Source organism: Salmo salar, chromosome 11, assembly GCF_965601325.2.
Source record: "Salmo salar chromosome 11, fSalSal1, whole genome shotgun sequence".
NCBI lineage: Eukaryota > Metazoa > Chordata > Actinopteri > Salmoniformes > Salmonidae > Salmo > Salmo salar.
The window spans coordinates 31553734-31572500 of NC_138301.1; the positions used below are offsets into that span (position 1 = coordinate 31553734).

The window sequence follows — 18767 nt, forward strand, 5'->3', positions numbered from 1 at the left end:
TCAGAGTGGCCTCTGCTGCCTGTCATCACAACCCAGGGAGAGGAAGTAATGAGCAGGGCTGGAGGCTGCCCTACGTCCCAAATAGCACTCTATTCCTTATATAGTGCACTACATTTCATGAGCTTTGTAGGGAATAGAGTGCTATTTAGGAGTCAACCAGTCTGTCGACAGGCAGCATAATGACAGCAGGATGTGCAATGTCAACTTGGTGGTCTGGAGGACCAGGCGACGGGAGGGGGCTTTGCTGCCAAGGCCAGCAGTCAGGTGCCTTGGTTCTGGGGGGAGAGGTGAGACCCAGGCCTACTGGGATGGAGGTGAGACACAGGGGAAGATAAGTAGCTCTCTGTGGGCTTGGTTGATGTGTGCAGACTGCAGAGCAGAGGAAGTGGTTGGGGCAGAGAACTATTCCAAACGATAACTACTGTGTATCCTTAGTCTCATATTGATTTTATTTGACTACATAATTTAATTTGATCACTTGAATTGTAGCCAATCTCTTGATTAATGCATTGTGTATCACCCCACTGGGTAACACACTTGGGTATAAAGGTGAGTTAACCTCTATAATACTCTTAAGAACCATTTTAGGTGTGATTATGAAAGGTAAGCTACTATATGAATGCAGTCCACAGTAGCAGCCCCAGGGCTGTCTTCGTGCACATTAACAACAATATATCTGAATTTCACACCTCAGTGTGACTCAGCCCAGCTATGTGTAACCTTATACAAAAGAGCCAAATCATGATATTCCAATACTTCGGCTGGATTCCTTTTGAACTTTGAAGACCAGGGCTTTTCTGTGCCTGCCTGTGCTTAACGCTTAGTTAGGATACAAGCATGAGATTGGTTTAATCGTTGGCTGAAGGCAGTTTCCACCATTGTAAAATCCATCCGAGGAAGTGTGCTAATGCACACTCTGGGAGAAGTGTAGAGAATTATAACTCTGCCTTAGTTTGGACCCAGACAGTTAAGAGCGTGTGACCCAAACCCACGGTTCAGTGGGTGCTCTCCCACCTTGTCACATTCTCATATGTTCAGTTATAATTAGCAACAGGCAACACACGGCATTCAAGTATCACAGGCCCACAGCTGCAGCTCGCTGGACTACGGTCCTGCCAACAGCAACTGATACAATACTACACCTCTGACATGCACAGGATCCAAAAGGTTGGAGGTTGAAATAGGGTATTCATATTCCAGTCAATATTTCCCATACTGTGTCCCTTCCACTTCCACTCATCCGCCTCCATGCATTTGAGTTGTAATGTGAAGGCCTTCCTGTTTGCATTGCAAATCAAATATGGCTGCTTGCCAGGCATGTCTCACAGCTATTTCTGCTTGGTTGGCCTTTGTAAATTGTTTGTTTAAGTACTGTACATTACACAAGGGTAGTCCATGCTTGTGGTGAGGGCTGATCATACTTAGCAGTTCTGATGCAAGAAGTTCTATAATTAAAAAGAGATGCCAGGCTTAAAGCTACATTCTGAGATTAGAGAAAGCAGCTGCAGCCCGGCCATTTGTTTTGGTATACAGCTGAGGGATGGGGCTGCGGAAATGTAACCCCTCTCAGATTCATAGATGGAGTTCTAAATGCAGTCAATGAGTAGGACTAAATAGAACTGAAATGACCATTGAACAGATCCAAGACTGTACCTTTTTAAGATGATTCAGTGATGCTATTTCTCTGTAATTGCCTCTTGAATACAGCTTCTCTGGCCTGCAGTGTTTGCCATGCAGGAGAGTCCTCACTGTTATGTAATGTGAGACAATGGCCCTTCATCTGTAGCCTGTGTAAACTGACAGGACAAGCTGCATTAGTTCAAACGGCAAGGAATATTTGTGAGAATTATGTTTTAAAAATGGGGTCTGTTCTGATCAGATCTTTCATTTGGCTGTAGCCTATGGTGCCTTCGTGAACATTTAAAGTCTGATGCTTTGCAAAAAGCAAAGTTACAGATTCATATCCGGACCCATGCAGCACACCAAACGTAGGCCCATAGCCTAAAGAGATGAGTGTTACTTACTCAGCAACTGGTCCTCATATCTTATATGGTGTTGCTGTTCCTCCTTCCGCTAGACCAAAATGACTTATTATGACTGGTTCTAGATTTAACACCTCTACGCAGACGACACCATTCTGTGTACTTTTGGCCCCTCTTTGGACACTGTGTTAACTAACCTCCAGACGAGCTTCAATGCCATACAACTCTCCTTCCGTGGCCTCCAACTGCTCTTAAACGCAGGTAAAACTAAATGCATGCTATTCAATCGATCACTGCCCGCACCTGCTCGCCTGTCCAGCATCACTACTCTGGACGGCTCTGACTTAGAATACGTGGACAACTACAAATACCTAGGTGTCTGGTTAGACTGTAAACTCTCCTTCCAGACTCGCATTAAGCATCTCCAATCCAAAATGAAATCTAGAATCGGCTTCCTATATCTCAACAAAGCATCCTTCACTCATGCTGCCAAACATACCCTCGTAAAACTGACCATCCTACCGATCCTCGACTTCGGGGATGTCATGCTATAAAATAGCCTGCCAACACTCTACTCAACAAACTGGATGCATTCTATCACAGTGGCATCTGTTTTGTCACCAAAGCCCCATACACTACCCACCATTGCGACCTGTACGCTCTCATTGGTTGGCCCTCGCTTCATACTCGTCACCAAACCCACTGGCTACAAGGTTATCTACAAGTCTCTGCTAGGTAAAGCCCCGCCTTATCTCAGCTCACTGGTCACCATAGCAGCACCCACTCGTAGCACGCGCTCCAGCAGGTATATCTCACTGGTCACCCCCAAAGCCAATTCCTCCTTTGGTCGTCTTTCCTTCCAGTTCTCTGCTGTCAATGACTGGAACAAACTGCAAAAATCTCTGAAGCTGGAGACTCATATCTCCCTCACTAGCTTTAAGCACCAGCTGTCAGAGCAGCTCACAGATCACTGCACCTGTACATAGCCCATCTGTAAACAGCCCATCTATCTACCTACCTCATCCCCATACTGTATTTATTTATTTATTTATTTATCTTGCTCCTTTGCACCCCAGTATCCCTACTTGCACATTCATCTTCTGCACATCTACCATTCCAGTGATTAATTGCTATATTGTAATTAATTCGCCACCATGGCCTATTTATTGCCTTAACTCCCTTATCTTACCTCATTTGCACTCACTGTATATAGACTTTTTGTTTTATTTTGTTCTACTGTATTATTGACTGTATGTTTTGTTTATTCCATGTGTAACTCTGTGTTGTTGTATGTGTCGAATTGCTACGCTTTATCTTGGCCAGGTCGCAGTTGCAAATGAGAACTTCTTCTCAACTAGCCTACCTGGTTAAATAAAGGTGAAATAAATAAAATTAAATAAAAACTGGTGCTTAAAGATGTATTTTATAAAGGTTTTGCATAATTTCATTCAGTAGTTTTAAAAATAGTGATAACGAGCCAAAACGAGTCATCCATTTCATATAATATGTAATGTTACATCCCACAAAAAAAAGATCTAATTCCAGAATTCCAATTCGTACAATATGTTACCCATTTGTAAGTGCTTAACATCCCGTTCAATCTCTTTAACTACTGTAGTATCTTCTAGGAACTGTTGGCAACCTGTTACATTAGCTTCTGTGCTAGAATCAGCTAATTATCCACTTAAACTGTTCACTATATTGCTTTAATTGCCTTGGATGTGGTTTGGCTTTTCTCAATGATTAATTGAAATAGTTATATTTAATTAGTTTGTATTGACTTTGTCCTTTCCTCCTACAGTGATCTGTTACCATTAGAAAATACATTTAAAATCAACTGCGTTCCGTAATTGAAAGCGATTGGGGGTTCTAACAACTTACATTTACATAATAAAAATGTAATTTAACAACACAAGTTTTTATTTTATTGTTTTTATTTAATGAAAGGGACAGAGCCTGTGAAGTGAGAACCCCACACCACGGAACTCCAGCTTGTACTGAACATGTTTATATGGCAAAATCGGACACAGGATATCATACCTTCCCATTACACATTATTAGGTGTCCTTAAGAGGGTGCACTTTACTGGCCTTTGGGCCAAATTCAAGGTGTCGTGTCACTGGCTGCATTCCCTAAAGAGCCCTTGTCAAAAGTAATGCACTATTTGGGGAATAGGGTGCCATTTGGGACACAGCCCCTGAACCCACCCTCCTTTGGCCCAGGCCAGTGCTAGGGGAACTAACTGTCATACTGGATCACCACAGCTGAAAGCAGATCTGCTCTGAAATCTGTTAGAGGTTGCAGCTGAGAGCCTCTGCTATTGCTGGACTTTGGTATTGGCAGATCTCCATGGTTGGCATGGTCACCAGGCTCCTCGGGGGCCGGGGCTCATGCCTCTTAGTCACCGGGACAGAAATGTCTGATCTGTAATAATCAGGTGTCTGCTAACAGTAAATGACCACAGCATTGGATTGCAATGACTACTTGGCTATCATATGTAAAACCACACACAGACTATTAGCTCGTAGTCTTTGATGATTAGCCATGTCATTACCTGACACACCGCGTCGTCTCCTAACTGTAAATGACCACAGCATTGCAATGTCTGATCGTGTGGCTACTTGCTTAATGTGTGGACAACTCTGACTACTTAGGCTGTGTTTACACAGGCAAACCTATTCTGATCTTTTGCCAATAATTAGTCTTTTGACCAATCAGATCTTTTGCTAATAATTCGGCAAAAGATCAGAATTGGGCTGCCTGTGTAAACGCAGCCATGATAGTGACACACTGCTATGAGCTCAGGTGCTGCGATGATTGGCCATGTCACTGCCTGACACACTGTGTAGTCTGCCTGTTTGACCTTGATCCTTGTGATCTTATTTAGCCCAGGGAGCAATCCAGAGTTCTTTTTCAGTTTAGCGAGCCCTTTGAGTAGCCTCTATCCAATCTGAGTGAACAGGTTTCAAACGTTGAGTTGTTCTGATCTGCAAGACTGATACAAACTGACAGTGGAACTACTTTTTGTAAAAATGTTAAATGTTCCTTTTTCATGAGAAAGTCAAACCTGGCTGATGTGAGTGGAACAGTCTTATACCCCGAAATAATATTGCTCCTTTATTTTCCAGGATAGCCACCTGTTGAAGTGTCGCGGGGTAAATACAACTTTAGTCCAGCACCTGATTCTCTTTGTTGTTCAAGCTGGGTTGAAGCGCTTTTGGGTGTGCTTTCATTCTGGTATTGCTACTAGCTTTGATGCACATTGGACATTCCCTCAACAGTTGGTTGTTCAATTATTGCTAAGTCACCTTGTTTATCCCCAAATGCTCATAAACAAATGGACTTCTGATGATTGTGCATTATTTGTTGACACAATTCTACCATTCATATCACTCAACAGAAATGTATTCCTGTTCTGACGCCGTTGAGGTGGTAACCATGCTGAAAATGGCATTCCTGGTTGGAATACCCCAGAAAGTGTTTCTGGCCCTGGTTGTATTGTTGAGATCATGTGGGTGGAACCCACCCCCCTGCTCTGCCTCTTCCCTAGCCTGGCTTCAGGCAAGGGCTTCTATTTTTGGTTTTCCTATGAGGATAGATTCTCTTCTTACTGCAAACGTTTACCAGCTAGCCTTCCTGCCTGCCTTGGTAGTTGAGGGAGGGTCATGGTTTCAAGTTGTTCCACCCACTCCACAGGTTGGTTGGTTACTCATCCTGAGAGGCTAGAGACAGAGGACAGTATGTATGTGCATGTTTGAGATTGACTACGTACATTGCAGTCGGACTGCACAGAATCACTGATTCTCACAAATAAATAATCTAATTAGCAATTCTGCGTCTCGTTCTGTTCAGAGGACTTTGTTTGAATCACAACCTGAGGTTACTTAGCCTAACCCTGTGTGTCAGATAAATAGTGCCTATTATGTTGAATGTTTGTACAGTGCCTTCAGAAAGTATTCACATCCCTTGATGCCCCCCCCCCCCCCAAATTGTGTTACAGCCTGAATTTTAAAATGGATTCAATTGAGATTTTTTGTCACTGGCCTACACCCAATACCCCGTAATGTCAAAGTGGAAATATGTTTGTATGTAAATATGTAAAAAAAATAATAATTTTAACAAATTAATTAAAAATAAAAAGCTAAAATGTATTGAGTCAAGTATTCAACCACTTTGTTATGACAAGCCTAAATAAGTTCATGAGTAAAAATGTGCTTGACAAGTCACAAGTTGCATACACTCACTGTGTGCAATAATAGTTTTCAACATGATTTTTGAATGACTACCTCATTTCTGTATCCCACACATGCAATTATCTGTAAGGTCCCTCAGTCAAGCTGTAAATTTCGAACATGGATCCGTCCTCAAAGACCAGGGAGGTTGTCCAATGCCTCGCAAAGAAGGGCACCTATTGGTAGATGGGTAAAAAAAGCAAACATTAAATATTCCTTTGAGCATGCTGAAGTTATTAATTACACTTTGGATGGTGTATCAATACACCCAGTCACTACAAATATACAGGCGTTCTTCCTAACTCAGTTGCCGGAGAGGAAGGAAACCGCTCAGGGATTTCACCATGAGGCCAATGGTGACTTTAAAACAGTTACAGAGTTTAATGGCTGTGATAGGAGAAAACAGAATGAATCAACAACATTGTAGTTATTCCACAATACTAACCTAATTGACAGAGTGAAAAGAAGGAAGCCTGTACAGAATAAAAATATTCAAAAAAATGCATCCTGTCTGCAATAAGGCACTAAAGTAAAACTGCAAAAAATGTGGCAAAGAAATTAACTTTTTGTCCTGAATGCAAAGCGTTGTGTTTGGGGCAAATCCAATACAACACATTACTGAGTACCACTCGCCATATTTTCAAGCGTGGTGGTGGCTGCATCATGTTATGGATATGCTTGTCATCGGCAAGAACTAGGGAGTTTTTTTTTTAGGATCAAAAGAAACAGAATAATGCTAAGCACAATCAAAATCCTGGTTCAGTTTGCTTTCCAACAGACACTGGGAGACAAATTCACCATTTCAGCAGGGCAATAACCTAAAACACATTGAATTTCCCTGAGTAGCGTACTTAGTTTTGACTTAAATCGGCTTGAAAATCTATGGCAAGACTTAAATGGCTGTCTAGCAATGATCAAAAACCAACTTGCCAGAACTTCAAGAATTGTAAAAAGAATGTGCAAATATTATACGATCCAGGTGTGCAAAGCTCTTAGACTTACCCAGAAAGACTCACAGCTGTAATCGCTGCCAAAGGTGATTCTAACATGGGTTGAATATTTATCTAACCATGATCCATTCTTTGTTTCTATTAATTTGAGTATTTTGTGTAGAACATTGACAAACATTTAATCCAACTTGGGACACAGCAAAATGTGGAAAAAGTAAAGGGGTGTGAATACTTTCTGAAGGCGCTGTACTTTCCATTTCTTATAGACACGTGCTCCCCTTCACCCCGCCCCTAATGCAAAAGTGTTTCAAGCTATATGTGGAGCGGTCAGGGGCCAGTTATATAGTTGGTCGTTTTTGACTGTCACTGTACAGCCCCAGTGAGCCTCTGGAAACCTGAGTAGATGGTGTATTCATCCTATTGTGCAGGAATATGCACTTTGCAGACAAGTGTCAATGTTTGTTTGAAGTCCGACCTGGCAACATACCGTTAACAAGTATAACTTACCTTTTTCTGTCCTGGGAATAGTATTGACACATTTTCATGTTGGTGTCTTTAGAATGGAATTTCTTTTTCAAAGAGGACCGCGTGGCGTCTTAGAAAATTATTTTAAACACTGAACAGAGAATGGAATGTCCATTGATAAACCTACCAATAATTTGAGTTTGTTTGGGCAAGATTTTCCCCATGTTTTCTCATTTATAATCTAGTCAGAAATGGAAGCCCCTTCTACTTTGCTTAATTGCTTTTGTTGCATTTTGATCTTGACTTGTGACTGTATCAAATACGTTATTTCTGCTTGGCTCTAATGACTAGGCTTAAAGTGCCTTCGGACTTCTGCATCATGATGTTCCAAGACAAACTTTTTTTAATGTCCCCATTTGACACATTCTTGTGTTGAAATGTTTAGTGCTGCTTTGCTTCTCAAGTCCTTTCAAACATGACCTATCTGACACTGTGACTGCCCTATGCAACAACAGTAAATGCATCCACTGTGACCAGAAAATAGCTCTTTAAGTGCCCTTTTAATATACCACTGTACATGGGCCCTGCTCAACAGTAGTGCAGGATAGACCCATTTCCTGGCTGCATCATGAAAACTAGCACGTGCAGGTTAGCACCAGAAAGGGCTTTTTTTACGTAGGAGTCAATATAGAATCCTCCAACTTGAGATGCAGCTCATGCAAGTTAACAACCTAATTTAGATAGTTTTTGCTACGACATCACAGATGTCATCGGCGTATTGATTACCTAGCAAGGTAAAATATCACAAGTAGAGCTAGATATAGCCAAAAGAATAATATACTTGTTGAACACAGCTAATTAGTAGTAGCCACCAGCCTTGTGTGTTTTCATGGTCATCACTCAGACTGTTAAGTTTGTCAAGGTCCCAACATCAGCGTTTTTATTTTTATTTATTTTATTTTATTTCACATTTATTTAACCAGGTAGGCAAGTTGAGAACAAGTTCTCATTTACAATTGCGACCTGGCCAAGATAAAGCAAGCAGTTTGACACATACAACAACACAGAGTTACACATGGAGTAAAACAAACATACAGTCAATAATATAGTAGAAAAATAAGTCTATATACAAAGTGAGCAAATGAGGTGAGAAGGGAGGTAAAGGCAAAAAAGGCCATGGTGGCGAAGTAAATACAATATAGCAAGTAAAACACTGGAATGGTAGATTTGCAGTGGAAGAAAGTGCAAAGTAGAAATAGAAACAATGGGGTGCAAAGGAGCAAAATAAATAAATAAATAAATAAATACATTAGGGGAAGAGGTAGTTGTTTGGGCTAAATTATAGATGGGCTATGTACAGGTGCAGTAACCTGTGAGCTGCTCTTACAGCTGGTGCTTAACTTCTTAAGGACAGACGTTCCGCTAGCGGAACCCCTAGCCAACAGCATCGCACCGCGCAAAATACAAAACCAACTAAAATACCACAATTCAATTTTCTCAAACAATCAACTATTTTACACCATTTTAAAGATAAGACTGTCGTTAATCTAACCACATTGTCCGATTTCAAAAAGGCTTTACAGCGAAAGCAAAACATTAGATTATGTTAGGAGAGTACATAGCCAGAAATAATCACACAGCCATTTTCAAAGCAAGCATATATGTCACAAAAAACCAAAACCACAGCTAAATGCAGCACTAACCTTTGATCTTCATCAGATGACACTCCTAGGACATTATGTTATACAATACATGCATGTTTTGTTCAATCAAGTTCATATTTATATCAAAAAACAGCTTTTTACATTAGCATGTGATGTTCAGAACTAGCATACCCACCGCAAACTTCCGGTGAATTTACTAAATTACTCACGATTAACGTTCACAAAATACATAACAATTATTTTAAGAATTATAGATACAGAACTCCTTTATGCAATCGCGGTGTCAGATTTTAAAATGGCTTTTCTGCAAAATCACATTTTGCAATATTCTGAGTAGATAGCTCGGCCATCACAGGCTAGCTAATTTGACACCCACCAAGTTTGGTGCTCACTAAACTCAGAATTACTATAAGAAAAATTGGAATACCTTTGCTGTTCTTCGTCAGAATGCACTCCCAGGACTTCTACTTCAACAACAAATGTTGTTTTGGTCCCAAATAATCCATAGTTATATTCAAATAGCTCCGTTTTGATCGTGCGTTCAGGTAACTATCCGAAGGGTGACGCGCGGGCGCATTTCTTGACAAAAAAATTCAAAATGTTCCTTTACCGTACTTAGAAGCATGTCAAACGCTGTTTAAAATCAATTTTTTTGCAATTTTCCTCGTAAAATAGCGATAATATTCCAACCGGACGATGTTGTATTCATTCAAACAGGTGAAGAAAAACATGGAGTACTCTCGTGCCCGCGCATCTCCAGGCTCTGAGCCACTAGGCTGACCACAAACAGAGCTCCTAAACCTTGCCCAGAGACAGCAGAGATCCCATTCCACTTTCTGGCGCCTTCAGAGAGCCTATATAAGCCTTAGAAATTGTCACGTTACAGCAGAGATACTGTATTTTCGATAGAGAGGCAACAGAAGGACCAGAACTTGTCAGACAGGCCACTTCCTGTATGGAAACTTCTCAGGTTTTGGCCTGCCGTATGAGTTCTGTTATACTCAGACACCATTCAAACAGTTTTAGAAACTTTAGGGTGTTTTCTATCCAAATAAAATAATTATATGCATATTCTAGTTTCTGGGCAGGAGTAATAACCCGATTAAATCGGGTATGTTATTTTCACCCGGCCGTGAAAATACTGCCACCTAGCCTAACAGGTTAAAGCTAGTGAGGGAGATAAGTGTTTCCAGTTTTAGAGATTTTTGTAGTTCGTTCCAGTCATTGGCAGCAGAGAACTGGAAGGAGAGGCGGCCGAAGGAGGAATTGGCTTTGGGGGTGACCAGAGAGATATACCTGCTGGAGCGCGTGCTACAGGTGGGTGCTGCTATGGTGACCAGCGAGCTGAGATAAGGGGGAACTTTACCTAGCAGAGTCTTGTATATGACCTGGAGCCAGTGGGTTTGGTGACGAGTATGAAGTGAGGGCCAGCCAACGAGAGCGTACAGGTCGCAGTGGTGGGTAGTATAGGGGCTTTGGTGACAAAACGGATGGCACTGTGATAGACTGCATCCAATTTATTGAGTAGGGTATTGGAGGCTGTTTTGTAAATGACATCGCCGAAGTTGAGGATCGGTAGGATGGTCAGTTTTACGAGGGTATGTTTGGCAGCAGGAGTGAAGCATGCTTTGTTGCGAAATAGGAAGCCAATTCTAGATTTAACTTTGGATTGGAGATGTTTGATGTGAGTCTGGAAGGAGAGTTTACAGTCTAACCAGACACCTAGGTATTTGTAGTTGTCCACATATTCTAAGTCAGAACCGTCCAGAGTAGTGATGCTGGACGGGCGGGCAGGTGCAGGCAGCGATCGGTTGAAGAGCATGCATTTAGTTTTACTTGTATTTAAGAGCAGTTGGAGGCCACGGAAGGAGAAGTTGTATGGCATCGAAGCTCGTCTGGAGGGTTGTTAACACAGTGTCCAAAGAAGGGCCAGAAGTATACAGAATGGTGTCGTCTGCGTAGAGGTGGATCAGAGACTCACCAGCACCAAGAGCGAGAAAAGAGAGAAAAGAGTCGGCCCAAGAATTGAACCCTGTGGCACCCCCATAGACTGCCAGAGGTCCGGACAACAGGCCCTCCGATTTGACACACTGAACTCTATCAGAGAAGTAGTTGGTGAACCAGGCAAGGCAATCATTTGAGAAACAAAGGCTATTGAGTCTGCCGATGTGGTGATTGACAGAGTCGACAGCCTTGGCCAGGTCAATGAATACGGCTGCACAGTATTGTTTCTTATCGATGGCGGTTAAGATATCGTTTAGGAACATGAGCGTGGCTGAGGTGCACCCATGACCAGCTCTGAAACCAGATTGCATAGCGGAGAAGGTGCGGTGGCATTCAAAATGGTCGGTAGTCTGTTTGTTGACTTGGCTTTCGAAGACTTTAGCGTTAGCTATCCTGTTTCAGAGCTTTTTGGAGCGAAGATGTGCACATCACTCAAATGTGATGTTTGCTTGTAAACAAAAAATATATATTTAGGGAATAGTGCCATTTGGGACGCAGAGCTATCTTTCTGACAGTATTTTGTATGAGCATTTTCTGATGTCGCCTGCTGCCTGCCCGTATGGGTACTCAATAGACCTATATAAGGGAATCCATTCTTTGTTTATTAGTGGAGGGGAGAGAAAATGGGAGTGCAGCCAGTCCTCCCTTACAGATTTCAAGATGGGAACAGTGACTGAGACAGAAAGAGGCTAAGTGAGACTGGAGAGAGCCATTACTTTAAACCCACTATCTCTGCACTTCTGTAGTCTCCTCTCCGGCTTAAAAAGGTTTTGCAGCAGCGTCATGTGTGGCAGGGAGGCATCTGGATTCTATTACATGTGGACAGGCCAACGTTATTCAAGTGGCTGAAAATAACCTTTTTATTTGTCGCGGCATGCTAAGGGGGGAGAGTTCAGCTCAGCTAATGCAACTAAATAGATACAACGGCTAACATTAGACTGCCTCCTCAACATCTGATGAACCAACAAGTCCAGAGGGTGAGGAGGCAGTGGCTGCTATCTATCCAGGGAGACCTTGGAGAGAGGCCAGACAATCCAACACCTACTTAGGGGCAGGTCAGTAGCTAGCACGCTGCCCTGGTGTGGTCTTTGTCATGTTCATTTGGCAACACGCAATAAACTCAACTGAAACAGGGAGGGGACTACCTTAACAAACGTTTTGTTGCATTGTACCCAAATGAACATGATTCCGGTCTCCGTGTGGTATGAGGAGCTAGCTAGCTGGCTGGCTCGTCTGATACTAGCCCGTTGCCTGGCTACCCAGAGACTCCTTGCTCCGGCCAAACGCCCACGGACATTCGTTTCTTCTCCGCAATGAGTGTGGATCGGAGTACCTCCCGACCCTTCACCGAATGCGAACACATTCGGGGCCGTCTGATCGGTCCAGAAACTGATGGGTTGGGCCAGAGTCAGAACACACTGCAGTTTGAAAATGTGTCATTGGCTTTGACACTCTGATTGGTTAGAGACGATCCAATTGCTGATCACTTTGTTTTGTACAACACCCCTCGTGCCACTCAACACCACAAACAACTTCAGTTATTGCAGATTAAAGTATGTAGCGAATGACAGAGCAGCGGAATAATTTAGTGAGTAGCAGGGTTGGGTAAATTTCTATATATAATCAATTAGTTACTAGTTACCTGTCCAAAATTGTAATCTGTAATGTAACTTGGATTACCCAAACTCGGTAGCGTTATCTGATTACTTTCAGTTACTTTTGGATTACTTTCCCATTAAGACGCATTAGAATAAGACAAAGGATCCATCAAATACATTTGGTGTGTCATCACAGTGGTCTCTGACTTGTGGTCAGACTCGCTCAGGTGGAACAAACTTAAACTTGCGCCTTTTTTCAATGCTGAATTGAATGTCATTGAAAAAAGTTATCAATAATTTTTTTGCGCAAACGTCCTTTCTAAATTGAAAAGTAATCCAGGAAGTAATCATCTAGTTTTTCAAAAGTACCTTTTAATCTGATTACAATATTTTTGCTGGTAACAACCAATTTACAGTGCAAACTGATTGCAGTGATTGAATTATCTGCAAACTACTTGCGGACTGAGAATATTGTTTGCTTGGATATGATTGGGCATGTATATTAAAACACTTTTATACTGTCTTAGTGTCACTCACCAAGCAGAAATTAGTACCCTGTAATTATTTTGGAGTTGGGCTCAGAGGTCTTCAGTGGATTATCTCCTGGAAATACAGTAGAATTCAACAGTAATAAAAAAAAGACCTAACTCCATACCATTCTGATCATAAACAGCATTTGTTTTGTTTATGAATTGTTTGCTAGGAAATTAAGTCTTGGTTACATTTTCTGGGTACTTGTGATTATGTGTTAAGTACCATGGTCTGTGGTTCAGTGGACACTTGACAACTGCCTGCAGTTGGGTTAGGGTTAGCCCTGTGTTTTGTTGGATGCATGGTTGTTCATTTGGGTGCTATGCAGTTGGGTTAGGGTTAGCCCTGTGTTTTGTTGGATGCATGGTTGTTCATTTGGGTGCTATGCAGTTGGGTTAGGGTTAGCCCTGTGTTTTGTTGGATGCATGGTTGTTCATTTGGGTGCTATGCAGTTGGGTTAGGGTTAGCCCTGTGTTTTGTTGGATGCATGGTTGTTCATTTGGGTGCTATGCAGTTGGGTTAGGGTTAGCCCTGTGTTTTGTTGGATGCATGGTTGTTCATTTGGGTGCTATGCAGTTGGGTTAGGGTTAGCCCTGTGTTTTGTTGGATGCATGGTTGTTCATTTGGGTGGTGGCTCAATTTGGTGGAATTTGCAGAAGTCAGTGGTGGGAGTGGCTTGACAATAACACATCTTTATTAGCAGTGGTGTGGGATGCTCTGAGTGACAAACTGCTATGTATGGACAGTTTTTACTGAGGAACTATCGTACAGTTCATGAATATTCAGTACTCTGTTAGGGGAATTGAGAAACCCTAACTGTCAGTCTTACCCACTCAATTGTAAGTATTTGATTATGGCTACCTGCGTAATACTTTCTGTGGGACTAATGCAAAGCTTGTGATTTCTATGCTGCAACAACAGTGCTTATGTTCCCTGGCCCTGACTTGCAAATGGCCTAATGACTCTAATCCTCAGTTTGAATTTAATTGAGATAAGCCAATACAATGTCTGTTGTTTTCTACTTTGCCTAATTGAAATGTCATTCTTCAATAGTGTTAAGTTTGAGCACACAGTTTCATATTGACGACCTGACTGAGTCTGTGGGAAGTTTGTTCTCAGATCTGGCAGAAAGATAAAGGCTACATTGAAGCCCTCAGGCAGTTGTTGTTAGAACTATTAGGGAATGGGGAAGAATGCTGTCCTTGTCCCAACTCGGGTTATACGTGCACACACACCTCAAACTCCTGATACAGGTGAGGTGGAGCAACCCATGTCCGTGTCAACTCTTGTAATTAACCAGGGGTGAATTCTCAGGGCCCCTCCTCGGGTCACCTCTCCACGGGGCAGTGGAGCGATGTCTCATGATGATGTCTCATTCTCAATGGGGGCTCTAAGGATTTATTTGACACTTTTCTTGCTGTACACTTTTCAGAGCAGAAACACTTTAGACCCAAAAACACTGAAGAGAGGCAGACTCAGGTAGAAGCAGGGTCCCTAGTCCTGTCCTGGGCTTTCTTAGGCATGTTGTTGATGATCCCTAGTTCTGGTGAGAAATCTAAGGCTGGAGGTGGGCATTGTTCTGCTGTGTGCCCTGCCTCATGTTAAGTGAATTAGCTGTGTTGGATGAGAGCTCCCTCCCAGGCCCTGATTGGATTGTCTGTTCCAGGCTGTGGGTTGGAATTGGACTTGACCGGCACACACACATTCCCACAGGTTAACAACAGACAATTCCTAACTCTAAGGGACCACACACACTGCACCGAAGATTGATCTGCCGTTTTTTTTCCGATGTGTTTTAGGGACAACCTGCTGGTGGACGTCTGACTGCTGGCATTTACTGTGCACGCAATGCTATATGTAGAATCGGCTTGCAAATTACCGATGGCACTCTAAGTGCTCTAGGCCAGTAAATGCTACCTGTGACCATGCCTTAACCCTTCCTGGTTAGACCAGTGCTTATGTTGCAACTGCCTGCCACAGGCTTTCACTCATCCCAATGCAGGGGAGTGTGTTTATACCACAACACAATCTGGCAACCCAGAGTATTTAAACTCACCCCAATGAGGGGGAGTAGGAAGGTAAATACTACAAACAGTCAATGGGGGGAGGGTACACTCTAGGTAAACATTACCACAACACAACCTGGCAACCCAGTGAGGTCGGTGTACTCAAACTCACTGTATCATCCCTGGTGATTTGTTTACAGTAAACTGCCATATTCCCAATACAAATGACAAGGACTGGGAGACTGAGGCAACCTAAGTGACAATTCTCAGCAGGAGGGTGGATATCTGGCTGTTGTAAAAATAGTTTCACTCCCAATTCCCAGACATCTCTATTGTTGTCTGCTCATCAGTTCGTAATCTAATCCCAGCAGCATTATTATCCAGTATGCATTTAATCCCGTGGTGTGAGTGGAGGTGGTAACTGTTGAAAGATAAGCTGTAGCCTACTCCTGGAATTAGCCCCAGTCTGCTGACCTAGAGGGAAACACTAACTACCCCCCTACCCCCCTACCCTCCTCTTCTCCAAACTCTCTCTTTCCAGGGGGTATACCATGGATCCCCCCCTCCCCTCCTTAGCCTCCCCCAGCTACAGTGTCAACACCTCCAGCTACAGTCACAGGGAAGTCACAGGTTGCTTTGGCAGACTGTAAATTCTCACATCTGGTTCGATCTGGAGGTGTTAGTGGCCAGAGGGGTTGGAGACAAGTAGCTGGGGCTGGAGGGATTGGAGGGGTTGAGCCGTTTAGGGGCTGTGGCAGAATTGGGGTTCCCGAGTGGCGCGGCGGTCTAAGACACTGCATCTCAGTGCAAGAGGTGTCACAACAGTCCTTGGTTCGAATCCAGGCTTTATCACAACCGGCCGTGATTGGGAGTCCCATAGGCCGGCGCACAATTTGGCCCAGCGTCGTCCGGGTTTGGCCGGTGTAGGCCGTCATTGTAAATAAAGAATTTGTGTATATATATGTGTATATATATATTACACCTTTTTTACACCTCTTTTTTACACCTTTTTTACACCTTTTTTACACCTTTATTTAACTAGGCAAGTCACTTAAGAACACGTTCTTATTTTGAATGACGCGCTTGGGAACGGTGGGTTAACTGCCTTGTTCAGGGACAGAACGACAGATTTTTACCTTGTCAGCTTGGGGATTTGTTTTTGCAACCTTCCGGTTACTAGTCTAACTCTCTAACCACCTGCCTTACATTGCACTCCACGAGGTGCCTGCGTGGTAGGCTGACTACCTGTCATGCGAGGGCAGCAAGAAGCCAAGGTAAGTTGCTAGCTAGTATTAAACTTATAAAAAACTACCAATCTTAACATAATCACTAGTTAACTACACATGGTTGATGATATTACTAGTTTATCTAACGTGTCCTGCGTTGCATATAATCGATGCGGTGCCTGTTAGTTTCTCATCGAATCACAGCCTACTTCGACAAACGGGTGATGATTTAACAAGCGCATTTGCGAAAAAAGCACTGTTGTTGCACCAATGTACCTAACCAAAACATCAATGCCTTTCTTTAAAATCAATATAAAGTATATATATTTTTAAACCTGCATATTTAGTTAATATTGCCTGCTAACATGAATTTCTTATAACTAGGGAAATTGTCACTTCTCTTGCGTTCCGTGCAAGCAGTCAGGGTATATGCAGCAGTTTGGACCGCCTGGCTCATTGCGAACTGTTTGAAGTCCATTTATTCCTAACAAAGGCCGTAATTAATTTGCCAGAATTGTACACGATTATGACAGAACATTGAAGGTTGTACAATGTAACAGCAATATTTAGACTTAGGGATGCCATCCGTTAGATAAAATACAGAACGGTTCTGTATTTCACTGTTTTCGAGATGATAGTTTCCGGATTCGACCATATTAATGACCTAAGGCTCATATTTCTGTGTGTTATTATGTTATAATTAAGTCTATGATTTGATAGAGCAGTCTGACTGAGCGATGGTAGGCACCAGCAGGCTCGTAAGCATTCATTCAAACAGCACTTTCGTGCGTTTGCCAGCAGCTCTTCGCAATGCTTCAATCATTGCGCTGTTTATGACTTCAAGCCTGTCAACTCCCAAGATTAGGCTGGTGTAACCGATGTGAAATGGCTAGCTAGTTAGCGGGTATGCGTTAATAGCGTTTCAAACGTCACTCGCTCTGAGACTTGGAGTAGTTTTTCCCCTTGCTCTACATGGGTAACGCTGCTTCGAGGGTGGCTGTTGTCGATGTGTTCCTGGTTCGAGCCCAGGTAGGAGCGAGGAGAGGGACGGAAGCTATACTGTTACGCTGGCAATACTAAAGTGCCTATAAGAACATCTAATAGGCAAAGGTATATGAAATACAAATCGTATAGAGAGAAATAGTCCTATAATTCCTATAATAACTACAACCTAAAACTTCTTACCTGGGAATATTGAAGACTCATGTTAAAAGGAACCACCAGCTTTCAAATGTTCTCATGTTCTGAGCAAGGAAATTAAACGTTAGCTTTCTTACATGGCACATATTGCACTTTTACTTTCTTCTCCAACACTTTGTTTTTGAATTATTTAAACCAAATTGAACATGTTTCATTATTTATTTGAGGCTAAATTGATTTTATTGATGTATTATATTAAGTTAAAATAAGTGTTTATTCAGTATTGTTGTAATTGTCATTATTACAAAATAAAAAAAACGGACGATTAATCGTTATCGCCTTTTTTTGGTCCCTAATCGGTATCGGCGTTTAAAAATCATAATCGGTCGACCTCTAGCCACAACTCACTTAATAGGATTTGGATTTTATAATGTGCCATTTTGACATCTGTGGACTCTGATGGCTCTATTGTCTATTAACCACCTGCTGTGATCCTTGTCAGATAGCTGTTCCTCTCATTGCACTCAATGCCTGCAAATTCTGCCCCTCTCTATCAGCCAACTGTACTACAGCCAGCCTCTCTCTGTGGTCCCTCTGGCTCAATGGTGCATACAGAGTCATTTCCTTCTTTGTCATCATGGTTCAAAGAGTGGGTAGAAGGGGGCCATACACCACCCACTGGCATCCCAGCTAGTCGTACTGGTCCTACATTTCATGAAGTCACTCTTTCTGTACATAACCACTCTTGACTTACAAAACCCTATGATGCACCTTTATGTGGAGCTCAGTGTTTGTTGTTGTGTGTGTGTGATAGCTGTCTGGTACTGATGGAAGCTGCATCGGTGGTAGCCTGCCTGCTGTGACTCCGTTATTTTCTTATTGGAGTGAAATGAATTGAAATCGGTTGCTGGATCCTGGTGTATATGATCCAAAGAGATGGGACAGCACTCAGGTAAATACACTTAAATA

At 42.5% G+C, this 18767-nt stretch overlaps 1 protein-coding gene across 3 annotated transcripts in view; it reads left to right on the forward strand.

Annotated features, from left to right (window-relative positions):
- Positions 1-18767, forward strand: part of LOC106562413 (talin-2) — a 120634-nt gene that overhangs the window by 3459 nt on the left and 98408 nt on the right. The window lies entirely within an intron of this gene.